This window comes from Anopheles maculipalpis, chromosome X (genome assembly GCF_943734695.1).
Source record: "Anopheles maculipalpis chromosome X, idAnoMacuDA_375_x, whole genome shotgun sequence".
NCBI lineage: Eukaryota > Metazoa > Arthropoda > Insecta > Diptera > Culicidae > Anopheles > Anopheles maculipalpis.
In genome coordinates, this window is record NC_064870.1 from 1,755,853 (window position 1) to 1,769,335 (window position 13,483).

The 13,483-nt window shown below is 45.9% G+C and overlaps 3 protein-coding genes across 3 annotated transcripts in view; all 3 read right to left on the bottom strand.

Moving 5' to 3' along the window:
- LOC126561148 (uncharacterized) overlaps window positions 1–13,483 on the bottom strand; it is a 506,370-nt gene that overhangs the window by 213,764 nt on the left and 279,123 nt on the right. The window lies entirely within an intron of this gene.
- LOC126567677 (dihydropyrimidine dehydrogenase [NADP(+)]) overlaps window positions 1–13,483 on the bottom strand; it is a 338,650-nt gene that overhangs the window by 97,627 nt on the left and 227,540 nt on the right. The gene's annotated exons all lie outside the window — the stretch shown is intronic.
- Window positions 7,348–13,483, bottom strand: part of LOC126559422 (transmembrane protein 41 homolog) — a 452,775-nt gene continuing 446,639 nt past the window's right edge. Inside the window, exon 4 of the mRNA XM_050215587.1 lies at window positions 7,348–7,357. The gene's annotated coding sequence lies outside the window, so the exon portion shown is untranslated. The remainder of the gene's footprint in view (window positions 7,358–13,483) is intronic.

The following is a 13,483-nucleotide window of genomic DNA, read 5'->3' on the forward strand; positions in this document are numbered from 1 at the left end:
AGCATTTCCGGGTGTAGCAAATGTCATCATCAGTCAGCGTTAAAAGCTTGACATTTTTCATAAACCGATGTGTCCTGTTGCTATCCTGTTTTTTACCCCTTTTTTCCTACACCCTCCCCCCCACCTCCTTCTCTCGCCTTCCCTCATCTTGATCACCATCTTCACCTTTTCATTGTCACATACAGAGAGAAAGAGAGAGAGAGAGAGAGCAAACTAAAATGCTCACGCTTCGTTTACTTCGCCCGAACAAAGACGATCCCTCAAGCGACTCTTCGTCCTTCGACAAGGATTCTTTGCATTAGCGAGCGAGCGCAGTTATTGTAAGAGTGTATGTGTGTAATGCTACCTAGTTCATTGCAACACCATCGCCACCGGACGGACACCGATCTGGTATTGCGCTTTCTGATGACCTGATGTCCTGAGCCTTGATCGGTACGTTTGGTGGGTGGAGTTGCATTTTTCTTTACGACACAGGACAACTATCAGGAATTGGATTTAATGATGGCCAGCTTTTATCTGACCCACCTTTGCCCCCCCACCCCTCTCCTCACCCCATCCAATGCAAGGGGTTGTTAAGGGGGGTGGCAAACAAAGGGTGAGAAAAAAAAGCTAATCCACCCGATCGGGAACGTCTTTGTTTGTGGAGGGTGAAAAAAACACGGCGTGGAAGATCTTGGGGGGGAACATAACTCCCCCCTTCCTCCTCACTCCTTCCCCCTTCATCCTGCTCTTTCTCTGTTACTCCTTTTTTTATAGAATAAGCAATAGAAAATAGCGAATGGCGAAAGCGGAAAGCGATCAACTTTCATATAAAGCCAAAACCCGGTGTAATGGTGCACCGGTTTTGATGATGGCTTCCGATAAGGAAGCGCACTGAATGATGATGATGATGATGATGGTGACCTTATGGCTGGCTATGCTTCGCCGTGGAAAGGAGATATATATTTTTAGCCAGAGTTTTTTATTCGTTGCGTCCTTTTTTTATTATCCTGTAAGTTGACTTTTGTCCAGCTGTTGCTTTAAAGCAGCGAAAACAAAAAAAAAACATCCTCCATTTGACCGGATGAGTTTTTTGAACCCGTGATTGTAATCTTTGGTGGGGCGCTCATAACGTTTAACGAGAAGGAAAGAGAGAGAGAGCGAGAGAGAGAGATAGTGAGAGAAAAGTGTGCATTAACTTTATTTACGTCTTGATACACACACTACAATAACGCTCATTACAATGCACAAGAAAGGAGTTGTGGGAGATGGAAGCAGCGTTACAGGGAAGCATCGCAAAATTTCGCTTGTAATTAAGTTTATAGCGGTTTCAAGTTTGAGTCCGGCGTGTGCACTTGACGCTACACGCACAGTGTTGGACAAAACAAGAGCAAACTCCTATCGGTACTGTGTAAATCGGTTGTATTAATATTAATCTTTTCTCGCCGAATTTCTTTCCGATTTCGGGAAAGTTTCGCCTTTGTCTTTCCTACGGAAATAGGTCGAGAAATTCTTAGTAGAGTCTCCTCAATCCGTCAGCAGAATTAGGCAAAATCATCGCTTACTTAATTTTGATCCACGGTCAAATACTTTGAATTGCTTGTCCGAGAGAGGGCGTCTCCGCTGGTGTAGGCGACTGCAGTGCCGGTTTTCAAACGGCAGCCAAAAAGTCGCTCAGCCGAGAAGAAGAAGAAGCTAGTCCTAGAAAGAAGGTTAAAACCCCCAAGTGCTTTTACCGACTCCGTTGCACCTGTTTCGTGCAACACTGTAAGAAAGGCTTGGCTTGATAGTGTGCCTGCTCAAAAGGGTAATAAAGTCATTAAAAAACTATAAACTTATCTACGGGCTAACTACACCGGTGGCTAATTTGTTCAGTGCCCTGGGTCTGGGTCATGGATGGGCAAGTGCCGGTGCTTGTGCAAGACTTCCCAATCCCCAAGGGACAGGTAATAAGATACTGGATACTGGCAGCACTTCACTGCCATCGCCGCTGATTGGCTAACCATCGTCTGCTTTCGATAAAGTTTTCGCAATCGGCAAGGTGGTTCAGCTAGGTGGCGAAGGATTATCCTGGCGGACTTCGTCGGATTTTGGGACTTGGCACTTTGAAAGTTTTCCTCACGGCCATCAATCTTTTTTGCGACGGTTCGATGTTACCATCCGTCGGTGTAATAAAGTATGTAATGGAAAGTAGGATGTGTGTGTCCTTTCAGACGGAGTATCCTTTATCCTTTCGCTTGCCGCTTAATCCTAACCGTTGAGTAACCATTGACAGAATATGTTGCTCCTTCCGCTTTTAAACACATCTCACTTTAGTGTACTCAATCAAAATCATCACAAATCGACCCCTAAAAAGTAAGCCCCAGGACTGGTTGTCCCAGCGTTTTCCTTCTCCTCTCTCTTTCTCTCTTTCCCTCACTCTGTCAAGAATTGTGTCGAGGAAAGTAAAGTCGAGTGAGGCAACATTAAAGGACATTAATTTTTTTCCTTTCTAATCCTTTGGAAAAGTCAAAGCTAACACTCTTCCCACACAGACACACATGGGGGTAGTTGACGAGGTCGCCCTTTGTTCGTCAACCATGGCCATGGGATTAGGCCATTATCCTTGGCCTTCAGGGGGGCGTAAGGATTTTCCAATAACCCATAAACGAAATGGGTTTCCCCTTCATGGCTCCATCATCGTCTTCGTCATCTTCATCATCATCGTCATAGTACCAAGCAATCTTCAAAATCTGTGTGTGTGTGTTTCATTTTTCCACCCACTCCACTAAAACATCCAGCAAAAAAAAAAAAAAAATAGACAGATTTCCTTCTATCGCTAGACGTGGCGGTAAACAAGCAAAATCAAAATTTGGAACAGAATGAGGAAAACCTCGAGGCGGCAGTAATCCGACGAATTGCGCATTGCCGAACATGTGCAGCGATGGAGACAGCGACCGAAAAAAATAAAAATCCCAAAACCGAATAATATATTATACACATTTTAAATAATCATATCTTTTACGATTGAACATTTTTACGACTGTTTGGCTCGACTTTATTCTTTCGTTTGGGCGGGTGTGTTTGGCTAGTTTGTGCCGCACGCTGGAATCGTCCGGATTTTGCTCTCGCTTTGGGTCGTAAAAATCTGGGCTCCGCTGCATCCGGGCGTGCGGGCGAGACGAGAGAATTTCTTCCGCTGGGTTGACGAATTTATGACCAGTTTTTCCTAGTTCCTATCTGTTTGCTGGTGCGCTCGAAGGACGGCCACCCCCTCGAAGCAAATAAAAGTATCAGAATTTTTATTTCGTAGGTAAACTACGGATGCAATTTGCAAGTTGAACTTTCGTCAAATCAGCTCAAACCGGAGCCAACTCTTTCAGCTGAGTGTTGAGAAAGTGTTTGAAAGTTAGAAGAAGATAACTAGATTAGAGTGATAAAACTAGCAGCGTTTCGCAGGCACGATTTGCATCCACGGGTGGGGGGAAAAAAGTATGAAATTCCATAAAAATGCAGCTTCTTCTGAACGATAAAAAGGCTCCAGCTTTTGGGATCACTGGTTGATGGTTGAGACTTGTTTTTCAGAATTCTTTAGCTGAGCATTGTGCTGAAAGTTATAGTTTTTTCGCCAGAGGCAGAGTCTTCAGAGCTTGGTTTAGAGCGACAGGAAATAGCTATGTATCGAGCACAGTGGCAAATCTGTGCTCCAGAGTCCAGGCTAAGGGAGCAGGAGTCATGCCTTGGATCAGCTTCGATCATTGATTTGATTATATTCTGTCGATAATCTGCTCTTTCTTTGATGAGTATATTTCCAGCAACAAGAATCTAGAACCTCAAAATGATCAACCTTCAACTCGCTGAAAAAGCCTTCTTAAAGCCTGAATACTGCTTATTCCTTTCCTACGTTTTGGATGCAAATGTCTGGCTCGTTCCCATACGTAAAACAGGCATCCCTTCTTGGGTTCGCAAGCGCTAAAGTGTTTGAGGCGATAGTCAAATCCTTGCTCCATCCCTCAGCAACTCAGCAAGGTGGATGCAGTTTGTAGACTTCAAATCTGCTTTCGATCGTATTCTCCATTCCCTTCTCAACAAACCTTCCCCCCCCCCCCCCCCCACCTCTCTACCGCTCTTGGGTTCCTGGTTTCGTTCTCTTCTTTGTAACCGCAGTTATTATGATAAGTTTAAGGGTACTCTCTCTCTCTCTCTCTCTCTCTCTCTCTCTCTCTCTATCTGCTGTTTGCTCTGTTTATAAACGATGTTTGTACCATTTTGCGGATGATCTTAAAGACCCCAATATTCGCGATGGAGACGCCTACTACAACACAATTTGTAGAAACATTTCTTTATGTTTCCGATGGAGACGCCTAGTACATCATGATTTGTTGATGCATTCCTTAAGCAAATTCAACGAAATGATTTTAAGTGTAACGGCTTGCGGCGTATTGTTGCTTTCAAAAATCTTTTTCCCGAATATATATTTTATTTACTGTCCGTAATTTTTATCGCTTAGAATGAGAAAAATGTGAGCAGTTTAAAAAAAAATCATAAGACATTTCAGCCCTAAACATTTGGATAAAGGAAGTAAACTATTGATTGTAAAACAAGCAATCTCTGTGCACTTGGGATTGCTTCAGAACAAGAACCAGTTTCTTTAGCGTACGTACAGAGCCACGAAAAAAAAACAAAACATAACGAAAAACACAAAGAAACGAACCCTTAAAAAATTTGTAGGGGAAGAAAAAAAGCGTAAGGCAGGAAGAGGAATTGGCCATTTAATGGATTTTCCATTCATTTGAATTGAAAAGCCACTCTTGCTATGAGTGCAAACGGTACTGGATGGTCAGCATGAAAATTCTGCCTTGCTCAGCCTCCATCATTTTGCTTAATACTGTTTTATTGCTTCACCCTTAAAGGACCCTCCCACCCACCCAACCAGTGGCGAAAAATGTGTTTCTGGTTTGTTCTGTTTGCTACAATACATTTGCGCCGTTCTTTTCGCCCGGGTCGCATTTTATAGCTAGTTTTATTTAACATTCCACAATCGAAAAAAGTTGTAAAATTTTCTCGGTTTCAAATCAGATTCGAAGACTTCTTGCATTGTGTATGTGTGTTGGTTGTTAAGAAGAAAGGGGAAAAAAGATTTCGTTAAACCCGTCTTCGTTTAGTGCTCCGGGGGGTTTACGGGTGGACGCCGCAGATTGTGACAGATGATTGGATTCCGCCTCCTGCCACCGGTCGTTAAACTGCATCCGAATTTTCAAATTCGCTGTATAATTATTCCACTTTTGCGCCAACTGTGCACCAGTCCCGGAATGATCTGGTTTATCGGGAGTTTCTCAGCGACGCAGATAAAAGAACCTCCCACATCCGTCTACTTAAAGGAAAAATTGAGCAAAGATCACCGAGTGCTGGTTTTTAAATTACTGCACTAATCCCGTTCGGCTTTAGTAGCTACCAAAGATTGACTTTTTCCCCGAAAAAAAGAATAGAGTTAAGAACCGTGAGCATCATAAATAAACCCCCTTCCTTTTCACACCCTCCTCACCTCCTCCCCCACGACATGCTCTAATTTGCAATCCCATCTCTTTCTCTCTCTCTCTCCGTCTCTCTCTATTTTTTTGGCCCATTTCCGGTGCGTTTTGGCGCGGCGACGATTTTACCCCTGACGTGCTGCTGCTGACACGGTTTGAGACCACCCGGCCGAAGTTATTAATGAGCAGGCCAAGCTTGGCCGTGTGCATTAAATGTTAATGAATTCGGTGCTTGAGCTGGCGGGGCGATGTGACTTGAGCTCATTAATTATATTGCGCCCATGAGGGCGAACAGCGAGCGAAACGGGTGGGAATGCCATGGAGCGGGGAAGCGCGCGGTAGATGACAAGCCATCAAAGTGCTTAAGCCATTTGACGGGCGGGAGCGAAATGTCCGTACACAATAGTCACGGCCACGACTGACAACAAACTACAATGTTGTCATCCTTTCCGTTGTTTTGTTTGGGTGGAGAAGGTGGAGGGGGGGGGGAGGAGTGATGGCAAAAAGGATCGTGATGGTGTCATGGTTCAGCAGTCGCACCACCATTGCCGGCGGTAACACAAATCCAAACTCCCGTTCGCCGTCAAAGCGGCGTGGTAGGTGGATGATGAGTAATTTGCATATCTTTCAGGCGCGTGCAAACCTTTCCGGTTGCTGAAAGCCGTTGCGCGCGCGCTCGTTGGATGCGATAACAAAACGAAAAAACCCAGTTGCACTGTGTTGGATTGGAAGTAAGGAAGGAAGAAGGGAGGGGAAGGAGGCGAGAGAGGGCGAGATTTCGAACATAAGTCGGTAAGCTCAGCGTTGACACCTTCGAGCGGCGGGAAGGGCAAGCGAGTGGTGGATCTCAGTGGTTGGGCGCATGGGTGATTGTTTGGCATAAATGTCGTTGTCGGTTGGACCGACAAACGACAACACTACGGTGATAGAATTGCATCGATTGACAGACTGGCAGATAGGATTGACTCGGTTTGAAAAGATCACGGCCCATCGCTTGCACTATGGGCGGTTTCCGCGATGTTTAGCTGGATGGTTTTTTGTGGGCTGTTGTTTGAGCTCTAGCGTTAGTATAAACGGCGCATTATTGTCTCTCAACATTCTTGATGGTGTTTGAATGTGTTTAGTTTCGAAACAGAATGATGTTTTAATGATTCATCACATTTAAGTCGACTACAGCAATTTTGTTTAAAAAAAAAATAAATTGCTCCACACAGTTAAGGGAAAAATCGCAATTTAAGTGAAAAAAAACTTTATTTAGCCCAAGTTTTCATTCTTAAACTTGTTACATAATGCATTACCTTACAGTTGTTAACCATTTTTTCTAAATCTTGGACAAGGTTTTAATTTTAACCTGTGTTGGTTTCATTCCGCCGAATGCTCAATGTGTCTGGAACTTTTGCAGCAAGCCTGCCAGCAAAAAAGGGTGTGAGAGTCGATAGGCGACACTCCCCAGCCCCCTTTCGCCGCAATGATTGATGATCAAGTTGCGTCTGAATGCGCGGAAAGAAGAATCAAAGTGAATAATCTACTTCCTGCCGGGGTTTTTTTTTCGGGCGCATGATGTACCCCGTTTTGCATAACATTGAGGCGTACGCCCGCGACCGATACTACGAAGCGATAATGCGGGACCTTGTGAACACGGATGCCCTCTCCACACCCAGACACACTCCACTTCAAGCAACAAATTCTTCGTGGAAAACAGAAGAGTAGCAAGAGAAGAAGGAAAGAAAAAAACTCGTGTGCAATGTAATAATTACAATATCAAATTTAAAAGTTGACAAGTTTATCGATTGCGAACCCTGTCTGTTATTAAATTACGCACCTCATCTGATGCTGGCGGAAGCTTCTCTATCTAGCTCTCTCCCTCTCTTCATGTGCACAAAACTAACTCTACAAACCACTGCACTAGTGCAGTAAACAATGAACCAGTAACGGGTTTCCTCCCATTACAGCGAGTGTGTCTTGCCATTCACATCATCAAACCCTTCATTTTGTTTGTTTGATCTCAATCGAGCATCGACCGCTTGTACCATTGTTTGTCGAAACGTATTCCAAATCCTTTATCCTTTGATTCGAGAAAAATCACGTTCACGAAGACGAGCGCACGAGGTCGATGGGTGATTATTATTGTGGGACCCCCTCGATTAGGACGATGATGGGAAGCCCTTTTGTCATCGCTTCAATCCCTTGTTCGATCCCTACAACCTCTTCCGCCGAAGGCGGCCTCTTAAAGCTTGCAGTGACATCGATTTGCTTGTTGTTATATTGTTGGCCAGCTCACTAAACAAAACAGCAAAACCCTGGGAAGATTTACTGAAGCACTTCCCCGCTTGACTTTGGCGATCGGCACCATCTCGCACCATCAGCAGCGGTGGCCGAGATCGGTGGTACGTTTTATGCTGGTTATTAAAATTCAATTCCCTATCGCCCAAAATCCCTTGTACGCAAGCACGTGCAGTCCATCACGCCCGTCTGCCCTCGAGGGTGGACGATGCGTAGTTGCAGTGTTGAGCAGGTCCCAGCGATACAATCATGGTCGGTGGTCGTTTTTTGGTCCACCCCTTTGGGATGGTGAATTTATTTCAAATTAAAGAGTCATTAATCGAACCAAACGCGTGAGACGAAGCGGATCGAAGCGGGTAGTGTTGGTGTTGGTAGAGCGGTGGATCTAAGAGAAGTATCGAGTCGTGAAGTACGCCCCGTAAGACATCGGCGGGGTGTCGCACACGTCAGAAAATCTTCGAGCAGTTTATAGAGGCCAATAGTTCTATTTTCGGCGAAGCAAAGCATTGCAGAGCAATCAATATCAAGATCCCTCATCTCCTGGAGAAGTATTGCTGTTTTTTAAAGGAATAACAGTTGAAGAATTAAACACCCCGAATGTCTTCTCGAGAGCAGTGTGTGATTTAATTCTCAAATTGAGAAAGCGGCAGAATTTAACATGTTCATTTGAGCGCAGTCGTCTACATCTGTTGCCAGCAGGATTTTGTTGTGGCTCTAGCAGACTTTTATGTATGTGACCCCAACAGGATTTTCCGAACACCGCTGGATACCTTGCTGCAATGTCTGTTCGAACATCAAGGAGCAGGTCACGCTTATGCCGACATCACCTCCAGGGACAATGTGACAAAGAATCAAAGCGACACGCACGACCAAACATCAAACGAAACTGCAACCAGAACTGCAGCGTGTCGGCCCAGGTGTTGACACTCCCCAGGGAGGTGACCCGGAGGGGGAAAGCCGCCATCTTACGCGAAATCTACGAGACGTGTGATATTCTGCCACCGGTGATCGCCGGAGGAGAAGGCAGAGAAGGGTTGGCCGTTGTCCCCGGGGTAACGTGTTGCGGATTCGCCTTTGATACGCACTGCTAGTGCTGCCTCGGCTCAATTAGAAGCAGCTACAGCTGCATCCCGGCATGATGGGCTTCTTCCGGCGGTTTGTCTCTCGATATCCCGAATGCGTGAGGCGTGACGCATAACCGATGGTATCAATTGTGCTGTACGTCCCCAACCGTTGGGAAGGATGTGCATTGATATCCATTACTCCGTGTACGTGGCGTGCTTTTCCGTCATAACGAGTGTAATGTCTGGAAGGATGCGAAATATGGTACTTATTTCTTTCACCCGTCCGAAGGGATCAAAGAACAAAAGACGTCCGCATTAACAGAGTAGAGTGGAAAGCGAGTGGAATATAAAGACACCGGAGATCAAATAATGATAATGATGGGTAACGCATACCCATTGCCAGCGGGGGGGTTCTCAAGGGCAACACGACTGGCCGCAGTTTGAGCATTGAAGCTGGGCAATTATCATTATCAACGATTGTTTCACTTGGCCACTGCTCGGCTGGACACTGGGACGGAATCTATGCTTCTCGCAAGGACCCGAAGAAGGATGGTTGGGATTTGAGACGAAGACATTCCCGAACGACCTTCCAAATTGGTCGTCCAGAGTGACTTCTTTACTTCCGCACCCATCTCACTGCATTCCAGTGACAGTCTGAAAAAGGCGAAACGATAACTTGGGTTAAGTTAGGGACGAACTCAGGACGTTTGATCTTACACTCAGTGTACTGAGCGTGCCTTTACTCGTAAAAAAAACTTAAACAACCATGTTCGCTTTTTCGATGACCAAAACCCCGTTTTTGATGCTTGCTTTTAATCCATCATATACGAGACGTTTCCTTTCACCGAATGCCAATTTTTCTGCATGCCTTCATCATTGGTTTTGGTAAAGTATTTGCTGACCAAACGGAACCTAACCGTAAAAAAGGCAGCTCTAGCTCGGATGCAAACAAGAGGGATAACGTGAAGCGAACAATAGACATAGAAACTCCTTTCTTCTTACGGTGGGTGTCGATGGGCAATCCATCTCCATTCTCCATATTCGATAAGGCAGTGCGTCCATTAATGAAGTGCAGACATGTACTTCGAAACGTGCGTACACGAAGGGAGGGAGAGAGAGAGAGAGCAAAAAGACATTGGACAGCACCAAATGGGACACATACATCATTTTCCGTTCGTTTGCTTCACATTCGCGGCAGTTTATTGATCGCACGGCAGAACGGATAATCGTTAAACAAGGGGAAGTTAGTAGTCTAGCCACAATTTGAATGATTTCATTGCCGCCCTTTCCCTTTCCCGGCACCTTGGTATTGAATCTCCCGCAATAGAAATCACGCAATCCTTACAAAGAAAGCTTAAGGCATTTCCTTTTTTAATACATCCGGACCCTAAGCGGGGTAGAGGAAGCCGGGGGAAGAAAGTGCACAAAACTTCACACATAATGGGGCGAACATTTCATCGATATAGCCATTCCTTCCTGTCGCGCTATTTCACCCCACTCCCGTCCTCAGTATTGCAAGAATGCGCTTTTCCCAAAACCATCCCGGTGGAGCAACAACAAACCAAAAAATCTTTGGAGGAGAAAAAAAAGGAAGGAAAACATCCAATCTTGACCATCCTGATACACGTGCAGCATTAGCCCGAATGGGAGGTAACGGCGCCAATGAATGGCCGCTATTTTTCAAACAAAATTACCCAATAACTGTCAGCACGCTCCACGCGTGCAAAACCTTTCCATCTCCAGCCCCTGAGCGGTAGGCAACGCGCCAAACATCCTGCGAACGGGAGTAACGTATCCGCTCCTTTTCTCATCGCACTGTGAAAGGGGTGTCCCCTCGGATGTGCCGGGTACCAAAAATTTACGATATGAAATGCGTGGCAGCATTAACAATGTCTTTCTTTCTTTTTTTTCTCTCTCGAGCTACTTTTCCACACTTTCGGGCAGCAAAGTTTCGCCCTCATAAAGCGTTTGGTAGCCAGCGGGCGACACGCTGGGTTTCGGGAGGCTGTATGGTTGTGTGCTTAGCGTTGGCAGAGTGTCAGAAATCAGTAGCATCGTTTGCATATCCGGGGTGGGATTCACTGGCGTAAGTTTGCGCCAATTCCGAATGAAATAACACTGCCGGACCGGTAGATGGGCCGCGTGAGGCGCAAAACACATTGCTCTTACACACTCGAAAAGTTTTTCGATCGAGTGGTGCGGGAAAAGAGCTGCCGTGCTGCAAAACATAATTTTCCTCACCGTACACACCCTCATCCATCCCCTCCCCACCCAGGGATGCCAGAATGCATGCCGATGCCAAGGCTCCTGTGTGCGGTGCAGTGAAAGCGTATCCTCTCCATCATTACATCCGGTCGTTCGCACATTCGTGCGCCTTTCGCCTTCAATCACAAGCCCCAAAGTGAAAGCTACCAATTATTTACGCTCGCAAAAACTACTTCCACATCCACAGACCATTTTCCCTTATTATCGCTGACTCAAACCGACGTACAAAAGGGCAAACCATGTAGGCGACGCACTGCTCTACTCTACGCCGTGGTGCTAACGGTGAGATGTAGTTTTTAATGCGAAAAGTTTCTGCCCAAGCGAACATTGGTAACGAAAGCAAGAAGTAAAACTCAACCGAGTGTGTTGATTCGTTGAAAAAATAATTACACTTCATCTTCAGTCCGGTTCAGTGACTCGCAGATACTTTTTTTCCGGACTCTGGCTCAGGCGAAGCAACAGGCAGCAGGATTGAGAACATTTGATTTTTCCATATATTTTGTTTGCTTGCTTGCATCGAGAAAACTGCTCTTAAAACTGTGAGAAAGGGTGAAGCGAAAGCAAAAAATCGAAAGAACACCTTGAGGAGCCGAACGGGGCTAGAACGGGTGTTCGAGGCACACTACCGATAGTGGATCCAAATCGGTAGCATCAAATAAGGTAGCAGTCGTTTGCAGTTGCAGATGTCGTGGAGGGTTTTTGATTTTTCCATAGGAAAAGCAAAGCCGGGAATGCTGGTGGGAGAGTACTGCATATGTTTCAAGTAGCAGTCATCTAGTGTGTTTGTATTTATTCCCGTCATTGTAATCATTCAGAAAAAAAACACACAAAAAAAGCGCCTAAAAGTATGCTCTACGCATGTAAAAATTAGTGTATGTAAGAAGAAAAATCTTTTCAACGTAAAACAACACTTGCACGGGTCCGTTTCTTACATCACCACACTACCGCGACACCGTACACAGCTTTAGCAATCCGCAATCGCTTTTAACGCTAGATAAATTCCAACTCAGGCCACATTTGTTACTAGCGTCGCGTCGCGAACATTGCTGCGAGTCCGGGGATGAAATTAAAAGCTTTTAAAACCGTTAACCCACCGCCCAGCGCCTCCTCACAGACAGAAACACATTTCTGGCTTCTCGATTTGGCTTCACACATTCGACATAGCCCGTCACCGTGCCGTGGCATGATTTGTCGCCTGTTGCGTGCATGCGTGCGTCCGGGCGTAAGAATATTCATCCTGCCTGTTTCTCCCCTTTTATCCTCTTCTTCTTCCACCACCACCGCTCAACTCGCCACCATCCTACTTATTCCAGCAGTTTTCGCAGTTTTCAATCAGTGGTAAAAGTCTATAAATTTTACCATTTTTTAATGGATTTTACATGCAACCGCGCTGATAGGCCGTGGCGCAATACAGTACCGCGCGCTAAATGAAATGGAATAAAGTGCATAAGGGCGAGGGGGGGGGGGAGGTGGAGAGAGGAGCGCGCGTGAGTGTGTGTGTGTGTGTGGGAGCAAAAATGGAAATGGAAATATTGAAAAACATTTACAACCTGTCACCGAAACGCTGGAACGGAAGGAAAATATTGAGCAAACAGTGCAACCGTGGGTGAACTGTAAAATGACAGCTACAAAAAAAAAACAGAAACACACACACACACACATCTCCTACAGCTTGTATATCCCAACCGAAATGAGCCGAGCCGTAGCAGTGGAGAAACAAACAAAAACCACCGAATGTCCGACCACCGACAAACTCCGCTCGCCACCTAATGTGCCCCGGGATGGAAAATCGCTGAAATCGAGACATAAATTTAACCACTCCATACGCAAATCCGTTTGCAAAACGCTTCATCTTCCGCTTCCGGTATGCGGCGCGGGTAATGGATCGGGGTTCCAGCACAGACACGAAAGTTGCGGCACGAGAACACAAAGAGCGGTGTATGGGCGATGTGGCCGGAAGGCGAACGAAACGCTGTGTTCGCCCGCGGGGTCGGGAGGGGGTGGGTCTGTGGAGCGCACTTAGACGAGCATATTTTAACAGTTTTGTCCCACTTGTTTCGTGCACATATGACACACAGTGGCGAGATGGGTGAAAAGTCGCGGCAGTTATCCCTCGCGCGGCATCCATTTCCGGTCGGTCGTAAAGCATAACCTAACGCGAGTCACGACGCCACCGCGATGCGCTCACATGTGCGAAATTTAGATGCGACGGTGAGCGAGCGTGCGAGCGATGCGGATGGAGAGGTTTCGAACCGTTAGCGTCTAATATTTATGTTGCGTATGTAAATAATAAATTATTCGCGAATCACTGCCAAAAATGTATGACCCTTTTACCATATGGGAACGCCAGCGCGGAGTTGAACCGTTCGCAGGATTTTCTTT